Genomic DNA, 22,523 nt, shown 5'->3' with positions numbered 1-22,523 from the left:
TAGAAAGCATTCTTTCTGGTTGTATCACAGCTTGGTATGGCTCCTGCTCTGCCCAAGACCACAAGCAACTACAAAGGGTCATGAATGAAGCCTAGTCCATCACTCAAACCAGCCTCCCATTCATTAACACTGTCTACACTTCCCGCTGCCTCGGAAAAGCAGCCAGCACAATTAAGGACCCCACGCACCCCGAACATGCTCACTTCCACCCTCCTCCTTCGGGAAAAAGATACAAAAGTCTGAGGACACGTACCAATTGACTGAAGAACAGCTTCTTCCGTGCTCCCAGACTTTTGAATGGACCTACCTCTCATTAAGTTGATCTTTCTCTACACCCTGACTATGACTGTAACACTACATTCTGCACTCTCTCCTTTCCTTCTCTATGCGCAGTATGCTTTGTCTGTATAGCGCGCAAGAAACAATACTTTTCACTGTATACTAATACATATGACAATAATATATCAAATCAAACAGATCAAAGCAATGGGTCAAATGGTCTCCTGTCATCCTTTAAATCTCTATGATTCTAAGTACCAGGTGGAATGGAATGCCTTTAAACTGGTCAGCCCAGCTGAAAACATTATTTATTCATTCATGGAAAGTAGATGTTGCTGGCTAGGACAGCATTTATTGCCCAGCCCGAGTTGCCCTCAAGAAGATGGCATTGAGTTGCCTTCTTGAAGCTCTGCAATCCATTTGGTGTAGGTACACCCACAGTGCCTTTAGAAGTTGCTCCAGGATTTTGACCCAGCAACAGTGAAGGAATAGCGATACTGTTCCAAGTCAGGATGGTGGGTGATTTGGGAGTGAAACTTGGTGGTGTTATTGACATTTATGGAAATGGGAAAGGCCAGAATACCAGGCAGTTAAAACTTTAATTTCCAATAATAACAGACAAAAGATTGTAATGCACAGTAAAGAATAACAGGGTTGTGGAACTTGACAAATGGATTTGTTAAGTCTTTCAAAAGCCTTATTATTCTTCTTTGCCGAATGCAGCACAATCCTGGTACAGTAGAAACAATGATCCATTAACACTTGAAAATTCAGTTGAAGAGTTGTTCTCATCTAATTTATTGCCTATCAAATACTGGATTCAGTACATTAATACACTTTCCTGACACCCATCAAGACAAAACACATACAGATGCACTTTTGTCAGTGCTTTGCTTTGACAGCTGTAATCCCAGAACATCAAACCCTCTCTGAAGAGTCAGTAGCAACTGAGCAAAGTAAAGAATAGAGATGGGCAATAAGTTTCTGCCTCATGAGCAATGCCCACATCCCTCCACGATCTACTATGCTCCTACTAAGATCAGCAATGTCACCAAAAGTACGGCACGGTGGCACAGTGGTCAGCACTGCTGTCTCACAGCGCCAAGAACCCGGGTTCTTGGGTCAATGTCTGTGCAGAGTCTGTATGGGTTTCCTCCGGGTGCTCCAGTTTCCTCCCACAGTCGCGAGACGTGCTGGTTAGGTGCATTGGCTGTGTTAAATCCTCCCTCTGTGTACCCGAACAGGTGCCGGAGTGTGGTGGCGAGGGGATTTTCAGAGTAACTTCATTGCAGTGTTAATGTATGACTTGTGACACTAATAAATAAACTTTAAAATCAAACCTGGGAAGTCTAATCCACACGATTTGTTACATTGGACAATGTTTTTATCCATAAGGGAATTTCTAGTTGAGCCGATGTTTAATTACTTTCTGCAGAGAGCATTAATTATGGGATGCTGAAACATAGGAAATTTACAAATTCATTCATTCATTCTAGCCCTCCGAGTGCTGAATTTATTTAATTTTCCTTTTACATTTATTCCTTCATTGTGGGGGCGATTCTCCCAAAAAGATTCTAAGTGTCGAACTTGTGTGAAAACTGGAGTAAATCATGCTGTGTTTTTCAGCGGGGTTTTTGAAATGAATCTCCCACACACTATGCTGCAGTGAGCACGAGCGCGAATCACATGAAAAATCCGGTGGGATTCCCGCTGAAGTACCCGAAATCCGCATACTGAGCAGGTCCCCGCGCATGCACCGATCTCTGGGAGATCGCTAAACAAGTCCTCCCAGCATAGACATCGCTGGCCTCAATACCCACCCCGCCATGGACAGTGCTGGCCTGATTGTTAGCCTCTCACCCCCCCATGGACATTACTGGCCTCTCATCCCCGTTCCCCCCACAAGGAAATCACTGGCTTGCTGGCCTCCCCATCCCCCACTGACCCAGACATCGCTGGCCTCCCCATCCCCCATTGACCCAGACATTGCTGGCTTCCCAGCCCCCACTGACCCAGACATCGCTGGCCTCCCCACCTCCCACTGACCCAGACATCGCTGGCCTCCCCATCCCCCACTGACCCAGACATCGCTGGCCTCCCCATCCCCCATTGACCCAGACATTGCTGGCTTCCCAGCCCCCACTGACCCAGACATCGCTGGCCTCTCCACCTCCCATTGACCCAGACATCGCTGGCCTCCCCACCTCCCATTGACCCAGACATCGCTGGCCTCCCCATCCCCCACTGACCCAGACATCGCTGGCCTCCCCATCCCCCACTGACCCAGACATCGCTGGCCTCCCCATCCCCCACTGACCCAGACATTGCTGGCTTCCCAGCCCCCACTGACCCAGACATCGCTGGCCTCCCCATCCCCATTCTCCTCCCCCTGCCCCCTTCACACCCACAGCGCTGTACTCTTTCACACTCCCTGCCTGCGAGCATTCCCCCTCGTTGAGCGAGAGCCTTGAGCATTGCACCCACTCCCCACCTGGACACAATACCTTGTTGAGTTCACCCAATCAGCACCTTTGGACGTCTCATTCTCTATTGAAACCAGGTTGCCTGTACATTATTCACAATGAAATTTAACTAACAGGCTCATGACAGTCCCAAACTGGCAGCACCTGGACTCCCTTAACAAGGCAGAGCTGTATATAAGCGGAAATTATGGACACACAGGCAGTCACGCCAGGAAGGTGGCCCCCCCAGAAAAGTGCTCCCAGATTTTCTGAGTGAGAAGGCCCACTTGCTGGACGCAGTGGAGGAGAGGCTGCTGTACCCCACTCGGGGCTGTCACCCAAGGGGTCACACAGCAAGCGCCTTATGGGAGGCAGTGGCATCTACTGTGAATGCCAGGACTCTGACCCCCTCGGTCCGGAGAACAGTACCACAAGAAAAAGAACGACTTTCTTCGGGCTGCAAGGGTGAGTGTGCATCCCATTCTGAAACCTGTACATGTGCTGTGCTTACAATGTAAAACCATCCCCATACACCTCAAGGGCAGCCACCAACCACCATGCACCCCCCCCCCACCCGCACCATCAGTTAGCACACCCCAAGTGGCCAACACAAGTTCCCCAACCCTGACACACGTAGCACCCAATGCCTTTCCTTACATCATGCTTTCAATCCCCCTTTGTCCCCAAACGCCCGGTATGCAAGTGAGCAGCAACTGAACCCTGTTCCTAAGTCTTCTTTGAAGTTCGTACCATGTTGCGCGGGCTGTTTTCCCTCCCTTCCCCAAATGTGTGTGTGTTTTTCTTAGTGCTGGATCCTGATGAACCAGGCCCTTCTGGTGTCAAGGCCCCTTGCTGCTTCAACTCCCATGACACCTCGGACGACACCTCGGAGGGAGGCCCTGAAGAATCCCCCGCGGACAGTACCAGTGATTCAGCACAGGCATCAACCACACAACCCACCAACACAGAGAATGTCACCGCGGTGGGTCATGTTAGTGCTGAAGATTCTAGGTCACTTACTGGTGAGCACATCACAGCCACTGTCGCATGTCAGGTAGAGGCGGGCACATCCAAGGGCTCAGGCACGCGGAAGCCTGTCGGAGTCAAGGATGCAGCTGGCCCCAAGCCAGATGCTGGGCCTCAGGTTTAGTTCATCCCGGAGCTGGTGAAGATGCATCAGCAAACCCTGGGGAGTTGTGGATGGGCTGTCAGCAACCATGCTGCGACTGCAAGGCTGATAGGGGAGTCAGAGTGCCGTCGCAGGAGGTAGTGCCGGCACAGCGTGTTAACCAAGCCAACACTGTAAGGGTAGTGTCTACAGTGAAAACTCTGGCACAGGGATCTGGCCTTATGGGTGACAGGGTCCAAGCCATCCTGGAGACGTAACGGGCCATGCTGAGGGTTTCATCAGCATCCTGGACGCACATTGGGCTGTGGTCACGGGTGTCAGGGGCATGTTGGAAACACTTTGCGCCATGGCTGGGGCTCTCGCTGGGATTCTGGAGACACAGCAGGCCGTAGCTGTGGGCCTCAACAATTTAGCCCAGTTTTAGAGAGGCTCCAGAGCATGGCTCACTCACAGAATGTTGTAGCGGAGGGGCTCCAGAGCGACCAAGGGGGGGCCATCCAGCCCGACTGTCTGCCCCTCTACAGCGGCTACATTCATGGCCAGGTGTCCCTGGAGAGGGCAGCGTCGAGGCCTTCCGTGCTCATTGGGCACCATAGGGGCTAAGGTGTATTATCGACCCCTTTAATCACATTTTAATTTGATGTTTTAAGTTTCCTTTCTGCTTTGTTTCGGACGGTCCCTTCTTTTGGGAGTTGCCCCTTTTAATTTGTCCCTCAGTTAATTTAGTCTAATTGTTTGGTCAAAAACATTGACAACTGGTGACTCAGTACACTGCTACAAACCTGCCAAAGGAGCCGCTAGGGAGGGGAGGGAGGGGGCAGCTTGTTTTTCATTCAGTTTTAAAAGAACAACTTGCACTCAGCTTCAAATCAGAAACATGCTTTATTTACTAGCAATAACGTACATTTTTTATAAAGTAAATATTATTTTATTTCGGACTTGCAACTTTTATTCTCAGGTTAATTTTCTCCCTCAACAGGAATGTATAAATCTTTGGTTATTTACAAAAAAAAGGCTTTATGCATGGCAATGTGGTACAGTCCAACGGGTTTATTTGGTATTACGAGCTTTCGGAGCGCTGCTCCTTCATCAGGTGAGTCAACCTGATGAAGGAGCAGCGTTCCGAAAGCTAGTGATACCAAATAAACCTATTGGGCTTTAACTTGGTGTTGTGAGACTTCTTAATATGGTACAAGTAATCAACCACAACATATTTTAATCAGTCATATTAAAATTGACCAAAGAATTTGAACCATCCTGTAAAAAGAAAGAGCGTTAAAAATTTATTCCTGTATTCCTTTAGTATCCTTTTCTTTACAAGAATGAATCATTCTGAAATTAAGACCCAACTGTTGCTGCCATCAATTCCACTATTAAAATCAGATACACGCATGAGTTGCTCGCCAATGCTATGGCATTTCATACTTCAATTAAGACTTGTACACAATAAAGCCAAAAAAGGAACAGTAAAAAATCAAGTCTATAACTGGGTCAGAATCAATTCTGGCTCAGGTAGGAGCCTACTTATTCTACAGAAATGAAGAACACATACAACTGCAATTAAGGACTTTCTCCAGATGATCAATTATCTGACGGCTGCCCTCGGTCGTGTTGCATTCAACAGATGACAATCAAATTTCCCAACGATTAGGTTCTGTACAATTTATTTTACATTCATTAACAAGACTAACCACTGCAATGGTGGAAAAATAGAAAAAAGGTAAAACGCAAAACGTGTCTGTTTGACATGTTATGGAAAAAACAGCTATTAGTTTGCTAATGTTATCATCACACACAGCTGGAAACAGCTAGGACGAACATCATTTACAGAGATCACTGGAAATGCGTCAGATCTTTTGCTGGCGATGTTGGTTGTTTTGATCACTCCACCCACCATATGTCTACTGCATAGTAAAGTTGAAAAGCTGCATTGTACACTATTTTCAGAACATGTCAAAAGTCTGCATTAAGAACTTGAATTCACAAAATAACAAGTGTGGAAGTTCTAATGACAAAATTTAGCCTTTAGCTTCTACCCTAACAAATAGCTTTCAGTCCTTTTTTTTCATAAAGTCAATATTTTATTTTGAACAAAATACTTTTTGATTACTGGTTTACAGTCAAAACTAATAATTTGCGGCATGAATCTTTATTGGCTATAAGAAATTGAGATTTGCCATTTTTTTTGTTGTCCCCTTTTACTTCAGTCGTGGCCACTGCCCCCACGCTAATGTTAAATCAAACGGATTAACATGGAAAGGTTGAACAAGCTTGGTCACAGAATCAATTCTTAAACAAAGGAAGAGATTAGAAACTAGTCCCCAATGCCAAAGGCAAGACAAAAGTTACAAGTTCCTTGTGTGTTCTCATGGCTGCAGGTAAGAAATAGGAGCAGGAGTAGGCCTTCTAGCCCCTCGAGCCTGCCCCGCCATTCAATAAGATCATGGCTGATCTGAAGTGGATCAGTTCCACTTACCCGCCTGATCCCTATAACCCCTAATTCCCTCACCGATCAGGAATCCATCTATCCGTGATTTAAACATATTCAACGAGGTAGCCTCCACCACTTCAGTGGGCAGAGAATTCCAGAGATTCACCACCCTCAGAGAAGAAGTTCCTCCTCAACTCTGTCCTAAACTGACCCCCCTTTATTTTGAGGCTGTGCCCTCTAGTTCCCTTTCTAAGTGGAAAGAATCTCTCCACCTCTACCCTATCCAGCCCCTTCATTATCTTATAGGTCTCTATAAGATCCCCCCTCAGCCTTCTAAATTCCAACGAATACAAACCCAATCTGCTCAGTCTCTCCTCATAATCAACACCCCTCATCTCTGGTATCAACCTGGTGAACCTTCTCTTCACTCCCTCCAAGACCAATATATCCTTCCGCAAATAAGGGGACCAATACTGCACACAGTATTCCAGCTGCGGCCTCACCAATGCCCTGTACAGATGCAGCAAGACATCTCTGCTTTTATATTCTATCCCCCTTGCGATATAGGTCAACATCCCATTTGCCTTCTTGATCACCTGTTGCACCTGCAGACTGGGTTTTTGCGTCTCATGCACAAGGACCCCCTTGTCCCTCTGCACAGCAGCATGTTGTAATTTCTTTCCATTTAGATAATAATCCAATTTGCTATTATTTCTTCCAAAGTGAATAACCTCGCATTTGTCAACGTTATACTCCATCTGCCAGATCCTCGCCCACTCACTCAGCCTGTCCAAATCTCTCTGCAGACCTTCTACACCCTCCACACGATTCACTTTTCCACTTATCTTTGTGTCGTCTGCAAACTTTGTTACCCTACACTCAGTCCCCTCCTCCAGATCGTCTATATAAATGGTAAATAGTTGAGGCCCCAGTACCGCTCAATGGTAGCTCAATGGTTATAATGCCGAATTCGGAACCTAAAGATCATGTACTCAAACCCCATCATCTTGAAAGCTGTGACATAAACTAACTGTGTCACTGTCCTTTGGGGAAATGGGTGTACCACTTAGTAATGCAAAATTCAAAAAACGATGGGAAAACATTCTGACTGACAGGCATTGCAGCAGCAGGATTGGACTTCAGCCATCACAGCCCGATTGACCCTGCAAAGTCCTCCCTAGCATACGATGACAAGTTTTGTTAATTTGATTTATTATTGTCACATGTTTTGGGATACATTGAAAAGCATTGTTTCTTCCACCTTATACAGATAAAGCATACCCCATTTATAGAGTACATAGGGGAGAAGGAAAGGAGAGGCTGCAGAATGTAATGTTACAGTCATAGCTAGGATATAGAGAAAGATCAACTTAATGCAAGGTAGGTCCATTCAAAAGTCTGATGGCAGCAGGGAAGAAGCTGTTCTTGAGTCGGTTGGTACGTGACCTCAGGCTTTTGTATCTTTTTCCCTAACGGAAAAAGGTGGAAGAAAGTATGTCCGGGGTGAGTGGGGTCCTTAATTATGCTGGCTGCTTTTCCGAAGCAGCGGAGAGTGTAGACAGAGTCAATGGATGGGAGGCTAGTTTGCCTGATGGACTGGGTTACATTCATGACCCTTTGTAGTTTCTGTTTAGTCAGAACAGGAGGCATACCAAGCTGCGATTGCACTCTGTGGTGCATCTGTAAAATTAATGAGAGCCATAGCGGACATGCAGAATTTCCTTAGCCTCTAGAAAGCAGAGGCGTTGGTGGGCTTTCTTAACTATAGCGTTGACCTGGGGGGGGGGGGGGGGGGGGGGGGGACACAAGACAGTTTTTGTTGGTGATCTGGACACCTAGAAACTTGAACCTCTCAACCATTTCCACTTCATCCCTGTTGGTGTAGAATTTAAATGATCTATCTCAGAGACTGGTTATGTTGGACCCTGCTAACATAATCTATGAGCCAACATCCTAGTATTTTCCAGCATCATCCTTCAGAACGCCCCGTCTCAAACAGGAAATTACTCCAGCATATGAAATGCACTTTGGAATCCTAAACATTGGCTCTGCAACCAGGAAGTTTCTCAAATATCAATTGATAAGAACTCTGTGCAAAGCAAGAGAAAATGGGCAGGTCAACTCCTGCAGGATTGCATTAGCTGCCAGACTGGGTCAAGTATTGATCCTGCAATCACCAACATATCTATCACAGTAAGAAGTCCAACAGATTTATTTGGTATCACAAGCTTTCGGAGCACTGCTCCTTCATCAGGTGAGTGGAGCAGGGTGGTGAAGCAGCAGCGCTCCGAAACGTCTCAGTACGAAAGAATGAAACATCTAAACCCTTTCTTGATATCTGGAAAAATGGAGATGAGGGATATTGAAGTGGAAGAATGAATGAAAAAGATGACCCTATTTTCCATTCCATTGCACTCGCCCTTGCAGCGTAATTGGAACCTGCCTGGAAGAAGACAGAACAAGAGAATTTGAGGATCCTGCTGACTATTGCAGCAACAGGCATTGCAAATCCTACAATGCAAGTTAGCTGCAGCTGTCTGAGCATCAGATGGTATAGCTCTGCCATCCACCATCTAACATGTGGCGTATGTATCTAGTTTTAGATGCAGCAGTTCATGTAAATGCTGGTAGGAAAAAACAAGTCGGTGAGAGATCTACTTTGGTATAATCTAGCATCTCATGTTGCACCTCTTTTTCCTCCAAAAAAGTAACGGAGGCTTCTCACTACAACATTCACTTTCCATTGTTATGCACATGCTAAAAAACACTTGGAACAAAATCTCTTTACCAGCTAAGTTTAAACAGTAGGGAAACCAGCATCCCACCCCCCACTCTCACCAAAAAAAAGGTTCAGAATCACCCCAAAATTTTATACAGATCTCTTTACATTACACTTTCTTAAACTGCACACTCTAGGACTCTGAAATTCCCCTTTATATAGGCTGATAGATGACGGCATGGGAGATACCAGTAATAAAGTAAAGTAAATAAATTGGGAGATTGTGTGGCTGCCACACAAACCTCAGTAGGGGCTATTACAATATAAGTAACCGCAAAAGTAAGACAGTTCTTGCACTAGTACAAACCTCAACTGTTAAATGGATGAAAACAATGCATTTCAGGCCATTGTCCTGATCACTTAAACCCACTTTACATCCATTAATTGGGTTTAGCTGATCAAAGAAGTAACACTACTTTATGTAAATAGGGTCAAGAATCAGTAGAAATCTCAAATCTTTTCATTTAAACTTGAGGTGGCACTGTGGAGAACAGTGTGCATTTCAATATCAAAATGCATCCATACAAAAGCAACTGTGCATGCCCCAAAATGCATAACTCTTATTTTTCTTGTTACAAACTATTCTATTTGGGAAAAGGGCAGACAGTCTGCAGACTATCTTATACATTCACTAAGATTTGTGTGCTACCATCACACAGTATGGAAAAGCTAATCACTGCAAAAAGGATAAAATTACTTTTTCATGTACCACAAACTTGCACCTGGCACTCTGAAGCTTTAGATAAAATATGCTTGTTTCAAAAACTTGGATTATGTGTATTAAGAGGGATCTACAGAAAGTCATAAATCTAACTATTTCTAAAGTCACAGGTTGCAAAAATGTGAGTTTGTAGCTCCAACTAAATTAAAGTTAAAGTTTATTTATTAGTGTCACAAGTAGGCTTACATTAACACTGCAATGAAGTTACTGTGAAAATCCCCCTGTCACCACACGCCGGCGCCTGTTCACGTACACTGAGGGAAAATTTAGCATGGCCAATGCACCTAACCAGCACGTCTTTCGCACTATGGGAGGAAGCCGGAGTGCCCGGAGGAAACCCATGAAGATACGGGGAGAATGTGCAGACTCCGCACAGTGACCCAAGCCGGGAATTACACCCGGGTCCCTGGCACTGAGAGACAGCAGTGCCACCTAAATCAATAGCCATGATGTGGAGATGCCGGCGTTGGACTGGGTTAGGCACAGTAAGAAGTCTCGCAACACCAAGTTAAAGTCCAACGGGTTTATTTGGTAGCGCAAGCTTTCGGAGGACTGCCCCTTCATCAGGTGACTCATCTGATGAAGGGGAAGCGCTCCGAAAGCTCGCGCTACCAAATAAACCTGTTGGACTTTAACCTGGTGTTATGAGACTTCTTACTGTGCCTAAATCAATAGGTTATAGGCTGATTTAGACACATTAGGTAAAAATATCATTTCATGCAGAGAGGTGCAATGCCACCCAACATGTCCAGACTGAGCAGCATCATCTTTTAAAAGGTAAAGGAACACGAGATCCGGATTAAGGATGTAAAAACAATGTGTGGCTGTTAAACACAGCAAATTGAGTATGAAGTTGTACTTTAAGGACAAACGAGTAGCATTATATTTCTATATCATCCTCATTTGGAGTATTACATTCCATTTTCATTCTTGTATATGCCAAAGAATATCAAATTCCTGGAGTGTGTGTAGGGAAAGGATGCCTTGATGATAGTAAGTCTTACAAACCTCAGTTATAAGGTCAGGCTTTAAGAGTTAAAGTTATTTATTTTGTAGAATTGCTGGCTTAAAGGTAATACGCTTGATATTTTTTAAATAATGAGAAAGGTTGGGACACAAACATGATCAGATAGGTTACTTGAAATGGACAGATATCGGCAGACTACAATCCAGGAATATGTAACCTAACTTATCAGCAGGTTTTATGAGTTTCTAGTTAATTGTGTTATAAACACAATCATAATCTCCTGGTGCGTTACTTGCCTTGGGAATTTCCTGAAAGCTCTTCTGCATTGACTACAGTTCAATTTCCTCCTCCCATCTTCATTTGGCTTCTCTTTGGAGGTAATGCTGCAAGCGAACGGTGTGCAAAGTTTTACCTCCGACTGGATGGAACAGGTTTACTGAGCTTAATGATACTTCCTTTTGTGTGACTAAGAGGTAATGAGGGTTAGATCCCAAAAAGAATCAAGGCCAATGTAGAGAAACTGGAACAAATGCTGATGTTTAGCGTCTAACGTGCAGGCAACAAACTCACAGCAAGTAAAGGAATCTTCAGACTCTCTTCTGTGGCCTGGATTCAATGGTCAGTGGCAAAGTGACTGCGTTAGCCACTGCCTCAAAGAGGGCAGCATGGTGATACAGTAGATAACACTGCTGCCTCACAGCACCAGGGATCCGGGTTTGTTTTGGGCTTGGGTGACTGTCTGTGTGGAGTTTGCACATTTTCCCATGTCTGCGTGGGTTTCCTCCGGGTACTTCAGTTTCCTCCCACAATCCAAAGATTTGCAGGTTAGGTAGATGGGCCGTGCTAAATTGCCCCTTGGTGTCCAAAAGATGTGTAGGTTAGGTGGATTAGCCATGGTAAATGCGCAGGGTTATGAGGGTAGAGCGGGGTGGGTAAGATGCTCTTTTGAAGAGCCGGCACAGGTTCGATGGGCCGAATGGCCTCATTTTTCACTGCAAGATTCTATAAAAGCTGCCCACAAAGATCTAGGGATTTCTGGCATTCATTTTAACATGCTCAATACAAGTTTGAATCTGGTGCCAACTCAAAGGATTCTCCACATATCTGACAAATTTTCCCTTCATGGGAAACTGAAATTCCACCAACTACCAAGGTGGGATTTGAACCCCAGTCACCAGAGCATTAGCTTGGGCCTCAAGATTGCTATAGTCCAATGACATTGCCACTACAACAATTACTCACCCAATTAAATGCTGTACTCAAATCTCTGTTGGGGTAAGACTTGAACCAATAACCTTCTGGTCTAGAGACAGAAGCTGTACCATTAAGCCACAGCCTGCACTAAAATGTGCACAATTTCCAGTTATTTGCAAATCAGTGACCTCTTGATCTGCAATCAAATGTTCTACCATTGAGCTATACCCCCACACTAAAACAGTTTAGCACGAAACTGTGATACAAACTCTGAAAAGCCAAACTGGCCCAGTACATGGATCAAATTCTCAGCCTTGGCATTGTCATTTCCACTCTAACCACCTGAGATAACTGGCCGATAAGCCTTTTTTTCCCTCGTCTGTATGTTACAGGCAGAGAAAACAGTTAGGATTTTCAAAAAAGTTCCCTTATGTGTTGAAACACCCTGCACATGTTTCCTTTTACAATGTAAATGACATTGTCAAGGTTGTTAGTGTAACTGAAAAGATATTGACAATCGAACAGGGTAAGCAGCCAAACACATTGAAGTATTCTCAGACAGCAAACGAAGATGTAAAACAAACTATGAATCCCTTCATTTTTAACATTTTAAATTTTGCAGAGAGTGAAATAAATTATTAGGGCATACACATGACAGAAAGGGAGAAACTGAAATTTTAAACTTAAAATATGATTTTAAAATTGTATGGATCTTTTTTATCCTAGAGAAATTTGACATTCCACCAATACTTGTTTTTCAGTGACAGTAATTATGAACTTAGTACAGTGCATCATTAAAAACTCTGTTACAATCATTCAACAAGGTGTAACTTTGTCAAAGGTTTACATAGTGAGACTAACAGCATAAGAGTGGAAGTTCTTGTCAGTCCATAAATTTCCTATCGATTGCAGTCTGAGAAACAGCCCCTTTAATAAACATGGCAGTTCATTGCTACTTGCTTACCTGAGTGTGTGTGCTCTCAAATTATATTTTGCAATCAAAGGGGAGACAAAGTCAAAGCAGATGTCAGCAGCTTGGTACCAATTCTTGCAAAGTTTCAAATGCTGCAAAGAAAGAAGAAGAAGGAGAAACTGAACCAAAGCAGACACCTTAAGGTCAACATTATTCATTTCTGGTGAAAATGCTACTAACATTTTCTTCAACATTGGAAAAAAGATGCAAAAACAGTCACCGAGCCAGAGGAGGAGACACAGCTATGGGATGGCAATTTAAAGGAAAGAAAGTTGGAGGCATCGGGGAACTGAAAACCATCGGAAGCAAGGACAAAGGTGATGAGCAGGGTCAGATGTGGGCAGCAGGCTTTTTGGATGTACTGAAGATGCCAGAGGGTGGAGGACGAGAGGTGACAAAGGAAGCAACAAGGTCAGCAGCAAAGGGCCTAAGGGAGGAACGCAGCGGAGAACATTATATAGGTGGATGGTCTCACGGGGAAATACCTACATTAACAATGCAACACTAATCTCAATAATCCTAAAACAAAAACAGAAAATGTTGACAACACAGAGCAAGTCTCAGAAAGTGTCTAAAAAGAAAAGACAGATTGAGCGTCAATCTTTCAAAATAGAAACTTTGCTAGGAAATTAAGAAATACGGCGCCCAATTTCCTAGCAAAGTGCGGACACTATAAATATAGTGTTTACAGCAGCAACGTTTCTTGAAGCAAGCTAATAACCCATTATGTTGAAGATCACCATGTAGGCGATTTCATTGAAGATTATGGGGGGGAAAAGAGTAGAGATCCAAATTAATATATACATACAGATTTTTCTTAAAAATCAAAGCATTTTCACATTCAAATAAAATGCCCCTGATGATTTTTTTTTAAGTTAGTGTGTTTGTAATATTTCCCCGGTAATTAAAACGTCTAGTTCCAAACAGGAAAGCAACTGTCCGTCAAGCAGATCAATCTCATTATCCCTTTGTGTCCCACCAACACAAATGCGACATGTGTAACATGAAATGATACATGATTACAACATGGGTGCTCCACTTTCATGCTTAATGAAAACAAGTCAAAATGAAAAGTGAAATATGTAGACACAATCAATTGCTGAGTGTATTTTAAAAAGCCTGGGCCCCTTTCTGTCCGTTTGCTTTATTGTTTATGTTCCCTACAAATCCAACAGAAGAACAGTGTGTTTCTCCTAGACATTGTGAAATCCACTTGCAGGCCAAAAAATACATAGCTTCTGCCAGTTTAAAGCCTGCCAGCACTGATTCACCATGGAGTTCAATAACCCTTGAACGTAACTGCAACGGAGTTCAGAGCTCTCACACAATCCAGTTCTGCACACTGAACACATGTCAGTCTGCACGTACAGTATACTATCCTGCTTATAAACCGTGCAGTTTTAGAAATAAAGCTGCAAAGTACTACAGACAACAGCTAAACTGACTTCAATAAGGGGTGAAATAATATACAGTTTGTCAAAGAAATTAATTAAAATACAATCTAACCAACATCGTTGAAACTATAAAACTGATTGATGTACTTTGTAGCCAAAAGCATTTTGAAGGAAATCAACATGGTGGCACAGTGGTTAGCACTGCTGCCTCACAGCGCCAGGGACCCAGGTTCGATTCCCGGCTTGGGTCACTGTTTGTGTGGAGTTTGCACATTCGTCCCATGTCGGCGTGGGTTTCCTCCGGTTGCTCCGGTTTCCTCCCACAGTCCAAAGATGCGCGGGTTCGGTGGATTGGCCATGCTAAATTGCCCCTTAGTGTCAGGGGGACTAGCTAGGGTAAATGCATGGGGTTTAAGGGATAGGGCCTGGGTGGGATTGTGGTCGGTGCAGACTTGATGGGCCGAATGGCCTCCTTCTACACTATAGGATTCTAACAAATATTTTCAGGAGGTGTCACAGCTCACCCAAACCCTTCCTCGATGGCATTCTTTGCAGCAGGGATCACTGGGCAGTGATCAGAAGTGGGAACCCTGGATGAATATTTCCCCACCCTGCCCATCCACCTCCTTATGGTAGAACACCTGTCTTCATTCTGGTCAAAATCAGGTAAATTCCCCAGGATTTGAACCTGGGCATTTTCCGAGCTGTACTGCTCAGTTCTACAGAAGGCAGTCCTGCAAGCTATCGTTCAGCAGAACTCCGAGTCTCATTTATTATTAATGTGGTGGGCACTTCATTACCTCCCCAAGTCTTGAAGTGAAACAGTTAAGTTAGAGGGAGATACCATTATCATAGCTTGTCATGGAGCTAGTTTACATTACCAACTCTGACTCACTGACATTATAAACCACGAGATGCATATAAACACATTTTAGTTGTGATGACTTACCACAAATCTCTAGTAACAGGGAAAATAGTTCCACTTCAGCTCCTTCCCAATTTCAGATTTGAAAATGTATATTCATACAAATTTTACACTGTCAGTGAGTCATGAGCTAATAATTTAAACTAGTCCCCCGTCAATTTATGAAAATACATGCATGTTTTTGTAGCTTTCACTGTGGTCGTCCTGGGGACTGAGTAAATTATCAAAAAGTAAATCTAAGTTTTCAGCAGAATAAATTTACAGTTCAGCACTCACTTCTGAATAGAATTCACATTAGAAGTAAATTTTAAAACAAAATCCTCAGCGCGATGACCACACATATTTGGTGTTTTGGCAGCAATGCAGTATAGGAAAAGTAGCAATAAAGCTAATGCATGTAGTTGTCACGGAATATGTTTAAGGGATGCGTGTCACCTCAAATTTCTCCCAATACTACCAGCACCAAATCTGTAATCTTCAGTGGATACATTACACTGAGGCGGCATGGCGGCAAAGTGGTTAGCACTACTGCCTCACAGCACCAGGAACCCAGGCTCATTCTGGCCTTGGGTGTATGGAATTTGCACGTTCTCCCTGTGTCTGCATGGGTTTCCTCCGGGTGCTCTTGTTTTCTCCCACAGTCCAAAGATGTGCGGGTTAAGTGGATTGGCCTTGCTAAATTGTCCCTAGTGTGTAGGTTAGGTGGACTAGCTACGGTTGACGTCCTGAGTTGCAAGGATGGACACAGTAAGAAGTTTAACAACACCAGGTTAAAGTCCAACAGGTTTATTTGGTAGCAAAAGGCTTTTGCTACCAAATAAACCTGTTGGACTTTAACCTGGTGTTGTTAGACTTCTTACTGTGTTTACCCCAGTCCAACGCCGGCATCCCCACATCTTGCAGGAATGGGGCAGGGATGTATGCCTGGGTGGGACGCTCTTCAGAGGGTCAGTGCAGACTTGATAGGCTGCACTGTAGGGATTCTATGATTACAAAAACTGCACCCATCAACCACAGTACTTCGCAGAAAACATTTTAACCATCCTAAATAATACGCAAAGGTTCAATAAATCTGAAATGCATTTCAACATACATTCTGGAAACACAGTAACCCAAATTATCTACTGTAAAGTCTGCACTCGAGTGTCTCCTTTTACTGAACTGGAAAAATAGATAAAAGACAGATTTTCCTGGTCCTGTAGTTGGGAGTTACTGGATTGCAGGGAGCAACAAATATAAGGAGGTCGAGCAGGGGATGCGCACAACCATAACAGAGCTATTTCATAGAAACATAGAAAACATAGAAAAACTACAGCACAAACAGGCCCTTCGGCCCACAAGTTGTGCCGAACACATCCCTACCTTCTAGACCTACCTATAACCCTCCATCCTGTTACGCTCCATGTACTCATTGAGGAGTCTCTTAAAAGACCCTATTGAGTTCGCCTCCACCACCACTGACGGCAGCCGATTCCACTCGCCCACCACTCTCTGTGTGAAAAACTTACCCCTAACATCTCCCCTGTACCTACGCCCCAGCACCTTAAACCTGTGTCCTCCCGTAGCAGACATTTCCACCCTGGGAAAAAGCCTCCGAGAGTCCACCCGATCTATGCTTCTCAACATCTTATACACCTCTATTAGGTCTCCTCTCATCCTTCGTCTCTCCAAGGAGAAAAGACCGAGCTCCCTCAGCCTATCCTCATAAGGCATGCCGCTCAATCCAGGCAACATCCTTGTAAATCTCCTCTGCACCCTTTCAATCTTTTCCACATCCTTCCTGTAGTGAGGCGACCAGAACTGAGCACAATACTCCAAGTGGGTTCTGACGAGGGTCTTATATAGCTGCATCATTAACCCCGGACTCCTAAACTCAATCCCTCGATTGATAAAGGTCAACACACCATACGCCTTCTTAACCACCTCTTCCACCTGCGGGGCCGATTTCAGAGTCCTATGGACCCGGACCCCAAGGTCCTTCTGATCCTCTACAGTACTAAGAGTCTTTCCCTTTCAATTCTTTCCTCCGTTCATTTTTAGTTCAAATGGTTAGAAAAATCAGTCTTGTTCCCCAAGGGCCAAATGTTCTTTGCTGTCTAATTTACCTGTATTCATTGCACACAGGTGATAAAGCAGTCTCCCCGACAAAAATAAAAATTGGTCCACAATTTGCTTTTGTTTGTTATTCTTTTCCTTTTGCAATCACAGGTAAATAATTGTTTTAATACAGAGGAACTTCAAACCATCTTAAAATATTGTGCTATCTTACACTGCTAAAGATTTCTGTCCTGTATCCATACATTAGTGGAAAGTATTAAGCCTAGACAGGATAGGTTTAAAAATACAGTACTCAGTCTTTTATTGGGCGTTTCCTGTAATTCCTATTCAGAATGCTTCATAAGAAAACTCTTCTCAGACTAGTCCATAACAAAAGGCCTGGATTTGGCCATGCCTTTCATGGAGAAACCTTACTTTAAAAGGGATTGTAATACATTTGAAAATTAAAGATATATTATGATGTTGTTTAATAAGTTTAAGTTTTTATCCATTCAATTCGGCCATCACCAGCCAAAAAAATAACCTGACAACACCTGCAAATGAAGCATCAATTAAGCTGCAGTAACTGCTTCTATCTACAGCCATGACTGCATTCCAGCAGCCACAAACACGATCTTAATGATGATAAACACACAATTCTGTACTCTATTTTATTTCTATTTCCAGAAGGTTTATTTACCCCCCCACCACACACCACTCCCACATTCCCCGGAAGCCACAGGACAACCTAGCAAAGTAAAAGAGGCAAAAGCATTTGCAGTTGTTAAAAGTTGCAGTTAAAATTTGCAGTTGTTACAAGTTGTTTAAAAGCCTCCCATCCATTGACTTTGTCTACACATCCCGCTGCCTCAGCAAAGCAACCAGCATAATTAAGGACCACACGCACCCCTGACATTCTCTCTTCCATCTTCTCCCTTTGGTAAAAAGGTACAAAAGTCTGAGGTCACGTACTAACCGACTCAAGAACAGCTTCTTCCCTGCTGCTGTCAGACTTTTGAATGGACTTGCCTTGCATTAAGTTGATCTTTCTCTACACCCTAGCTATGACTGTAACACTACGTTCTGCGCTCTCTCATTTCCTTCTCTATGAACGGTATGTTTTGTCTGTATAGCGCGCAAAAAACAATACTTTTCACTGTATGTTAATACATGTGACAATAATAAATCAAATCAAATCAAACAAGATCGGACGGTTAGAATACAAGTATTAGCCTAATGACTTATTCGCTTTTTATGTGCTAAGAAAATGGGCCAGGTACATTCTGCCAATTTCTTTAGTAAAATCATTCAAGATGCTTGGCTGTGAATTAGACCGCCCCATAAAGCAATCTTTTCTCGTAACAGACACTGAGGAAGTTTCTACATATTTCCAGCATTTCTGTTTTTGCAGCTGATGTTACACTATACTGCAGAGTTAATCCCACATTGAAATTTTACCTTTCCAAAGGTTATTTCCATGCAGATCAATTCCAATTATCCCTACAAATATTTACATTAACTGACTTACTCGACATTTGCACCCTCTCATGGAAACAAAACTCCACTCCTCTCCCAATAATTTGTCTGGAATATATATCTATAAAATGGAATTGCACTTTTTACCATTTCACTTGAAGAGAAGAGTTTTCATACAACCTAACCCCCACATCTCATCAGATCACCTGGAGTGGCAGGTGAGTCTATGACATCTGTCACTTCAACTGAGCTCGTCCATGAAATGGAATGGGCTACATGTAGGATATACAACTTCTGTAACATAGATCCACATTGCTTCCTCACATTTCTTCTGTAAAGAATGCACCGTCACTCAAAGTTACAAAATGTAAATCATAAATTATATATTATTTAGGAACAGTCCAAATTTGTGCAGGTTAGGTTGATTGGCCATGCTAAATTGCCCGTCAGTGGGGACTAGCCAGGGTCAATGCATGGGGTTATGGGTATAGGGCCTGGGTGGGATTGTGGTCGGTGCAAACACAATGGGCCGAATGGCCTCTGCACTGTAGGATTCTATGATTCTAACTTTGGCGGAATGGACAATTGGATAGGAATGGAGACGAAAACCCCAGACTTATGCGAGATCCAATTAAACGCTGAAATGGGGTGACTTTTAAAAGCTTTCCGTGATCATGACTTCAATCGAACTGCCTCCTTCAGCTCTTAATTGCTTTGTGATCCTCTGATAGAATTCACAATGGCAATTATACATCACCACCAGATTCAGTGAGCAAGATTAAAAATGTCAATTTAGTAAACTTCAATTTTGCAAGGAATTAGGGTGCATAAGTAGTACAACAGAGATGCCAGCATTTCCTTTCAAAGAAAAGCAAATTGGATAGTTGGTCCCTCGCGCACAAATCCTGATACTGCCTTTTGGAACAGGCTAACAGCCTACATGGAAAAAGAAGGATCTTCAAAAGATTAAAAACATGAATTTCTTGCTTAATTAAATGGCATGCTAACTGTAGGATTTGCTCAGATATTATGCTTAAAAAACACTGCAATTCTGGCCATAATCAGGGGTTTAATTTTTTTTTAAATAAAAAGGTACATACAGCTAGATTGTGATTCATGATTGAGCTTCAGAGTTCTCTCTAAGATTCATGACACTAATGACAGGGACTGCAGAGAAACCATTTGTTATACGCGTCCACTATTCCTGGTCATCCCTAATCCCCAAAAAATACGAAGGACATCTGCATCAAATCTTCAGATGAAAATATTTAGGCAGTTTGATTGGTGACTTGCCAAACTGTTTGTCTACATAACAACTCTCTGCACTCCAAAAAAAAGTAATTCTTTGTGGATTGAACTAGGTATAAGAAGAATTGAAAGGCATGCGCCTTTTCCTTTAATTATGGTTAAACTGAGCAACTGGAACCTTGACTTAATGAAGATCAGACAAACCCCTTATGAATGGGCAATCCTGGATTTAATCATTATCCAGAGTATTTAGACTAAGAATTTTACAAAATTTGTACATCTTCCAAATCCTGCTTGCTATTTTTCCATTTGTAACGCAATTGAATAAACCTGTCACTGTCTGCTTCATTTTTGTGCACTTTTTGATTTGATTTATCATTGTCACATGTATTAGTATACAGTGAAAAGTATTGTTTCTTGCGTGCTGTACAGACAAAGCATACCGTTCATAGAGAAATAAGGGAGAGGGTGCAAAATGTAGTGTTACAGTCATAGCTAGGGTGTAGAGAAAGATCAACTTAATGCAAGGTAGGTCCATTCAAAAGTCTGACAGCAGCAGGAAAGAAGCTGTTCTTGAGTCAATTGGTATGTGACCTCAGACTTCTGTATCTATTCCCAACAGAAGAAGGTGGAAGAGAGAATGTCCGGGGTGCGTGGTGTCCTTGATTATGCTGGCTGCTTTTCTAAGGCAGTGGGAAGTGTAGACGGAGTTACCTTTACTGTAAAGGTAGAGGGTGGCACTTCAGTTTTCTCGGTATTTTTGCTAGGTTGTGTCCATTTGTATCCAGGAAAGCTTGCACCACCCCACCCTCCAAGTATATAAACGGTCATCATAATATAGCCATATGTACTAACAGCTGGTTTAATGAAAGGTTGAAGGCGTTTAACACAGTGGTAATTGAAGTTTTAAAAATAAATAGTTCCGACGTTGAAACACAATGTAAATTCGGCTTTCAATTTTATAACCACATTTTACTCTGAAGTGTGAAATTGATTTTGAAAAGAAAGGATTTAATTTCTGATCTGCAATTGGTAAGCTTACCCCATGTTTTTCACAGGTCTGGGGTGGATTATAAAACCTTATTTTAGTTGGAGCTATGCAAACTCCTCTCCTCCTGTTTTAAGGATCGCCACTGTAATAGCCAGAGAGCTATATAGCTGAGCTAATGGCGGAGATTCATGGAAAATTATGAATCCAACATGCACAATGCCAACAATGCATACAAAATTCATGCGTAAAATATCTTGTGAAATCATAGAATCCCTACAATGTAGGAGGCGGCAATTTGACCATCTAACATGGATTGTCAACAATCCCATCCAGGCCCTCTCCCCATAACCCCACATGTATTTACCCTGCTAATTTCCCCAACACTAAGGAGCAATTTAGCATGGTCAATCCACTTAACCTGCACATCTTTGGACTGTGGGAGGAAACCCACGCAGACCCAGGGAGAAAGTGCAAACTCCACAGTCACCCGAGGCCGGAATTGAACCTGGGTCCCTGGCGCTGTGAGGCTGCAGTGCTGACCACTGTGCCACCATGCCGCCTAAACTAAAGAAGAATGTTTTTCAGTGCCAATATTTCTAACAGTCCCAACCACAGCCAGCAGTGCGAGAGTGAGTATACCCACCACATCATGAGAAACATTCACCCAATTCCCTGGTGGAATAGCAGCATTGGAAGATGCCTGGGGTCAGGTTTCCAATTTGCTACCTACCCATCCCTCAACAACAACCATTGCACTTTCTAAGTAACTGACTGAGTGAGGCATTCAGAAATTTTAATGTTATTAAAAGCTCTATTAAATGTATGAATTATTTTTATGAGAAAATGTGGATCATGAGGAAACAATAGCTGGAACAAATGAGGGAAGAAATCTGAAAATAACCAAGGGCAAATTCAAAAGCTCCAGGTAAAGTTTTCTTTTACATGTGGATCGAGAAAATTAGATCATTTTCTTAAATGTCTATTTTATAGTTTTTCTTTACAAATACCCCAACCTGTTTCCAATTATTATGTAATTGCTCTGGAGGAGTCATTAAATTGTTGCAAATCATGTCTAATGCAGATGTAAGTAGACTACTTAAAGCTGCGATCACAAAATAGAGAGCATGATTACAACCTTCACAAGCCTCAAGCAAGACACCAGATTAGAAGAATTTTCTCCCCTGCAGAGTTGGAGATATCCATTAAAAAAAACAGCTGATGCTACGTCAATTATTTCCTTTAAAATGGAGCTGGATGGTTAAGAGAGGAAGGATACAATATGTCTAATATGTCTAAGGATAGCACACGGCAGGTCAATAGTCTGCAAGTGCTTAATGCATTCTTCTGAACTCCCTTTGTTATTTCAACAATTTCAAACGCATTAGGTTAATTCCTCTGATAAAATAGCAGACAATGGGATTTCAGATGAATGCTTTATATGTTTGATTACTATTATCACACCATGTAATTTCAACACACCAGATTTCGGTTCTTTTGAGGCCAAGATAATGTCATCT

General features: G+C 42.9%; 1 protein-coding gene across 2 annotated transcripts in view; it reads right to left on the bottom strand.

Moving 5' to 3' along the window:
• Positions 1 to 22,523, bottom strand: part of raraa (retinoic acid receptor, alpha a) — a 590,811-nt gene that overhangs the window by 503,886 nt on the left and 64,402 nt on the right. For both annotated transcript variants that reach the window (XM_078224102.1, XM_078224111.1), the window contains exon 2: positions 12,927 to 13,027. The gene's annotated coding sequence lies outside the window, so the exon portion shown is untranslated. The remainder of the gene's footprint in view (positions 1 to 12,926; positions 13,028 to 22,523) is intronic.

Source organism: Mustelus asterias, chromosome 11 (assembly GCF_964213995.1).
Source record: "Mustelus asterias chromosome 11, sMusAst1.hap1.1, whole genome shotgun sequence".
Taxonomy (NCBI): Eukaryota; Metazoa; Chordata; class Chondrichthyes; order Carcharhiniformes; family Triakidae; genus Mustelus; species Mustelus asterias.
Note: the sequence above shows the minus strand (reverse complement) of the source record. Positions and strands in the feature narration are given on the sequence as shown.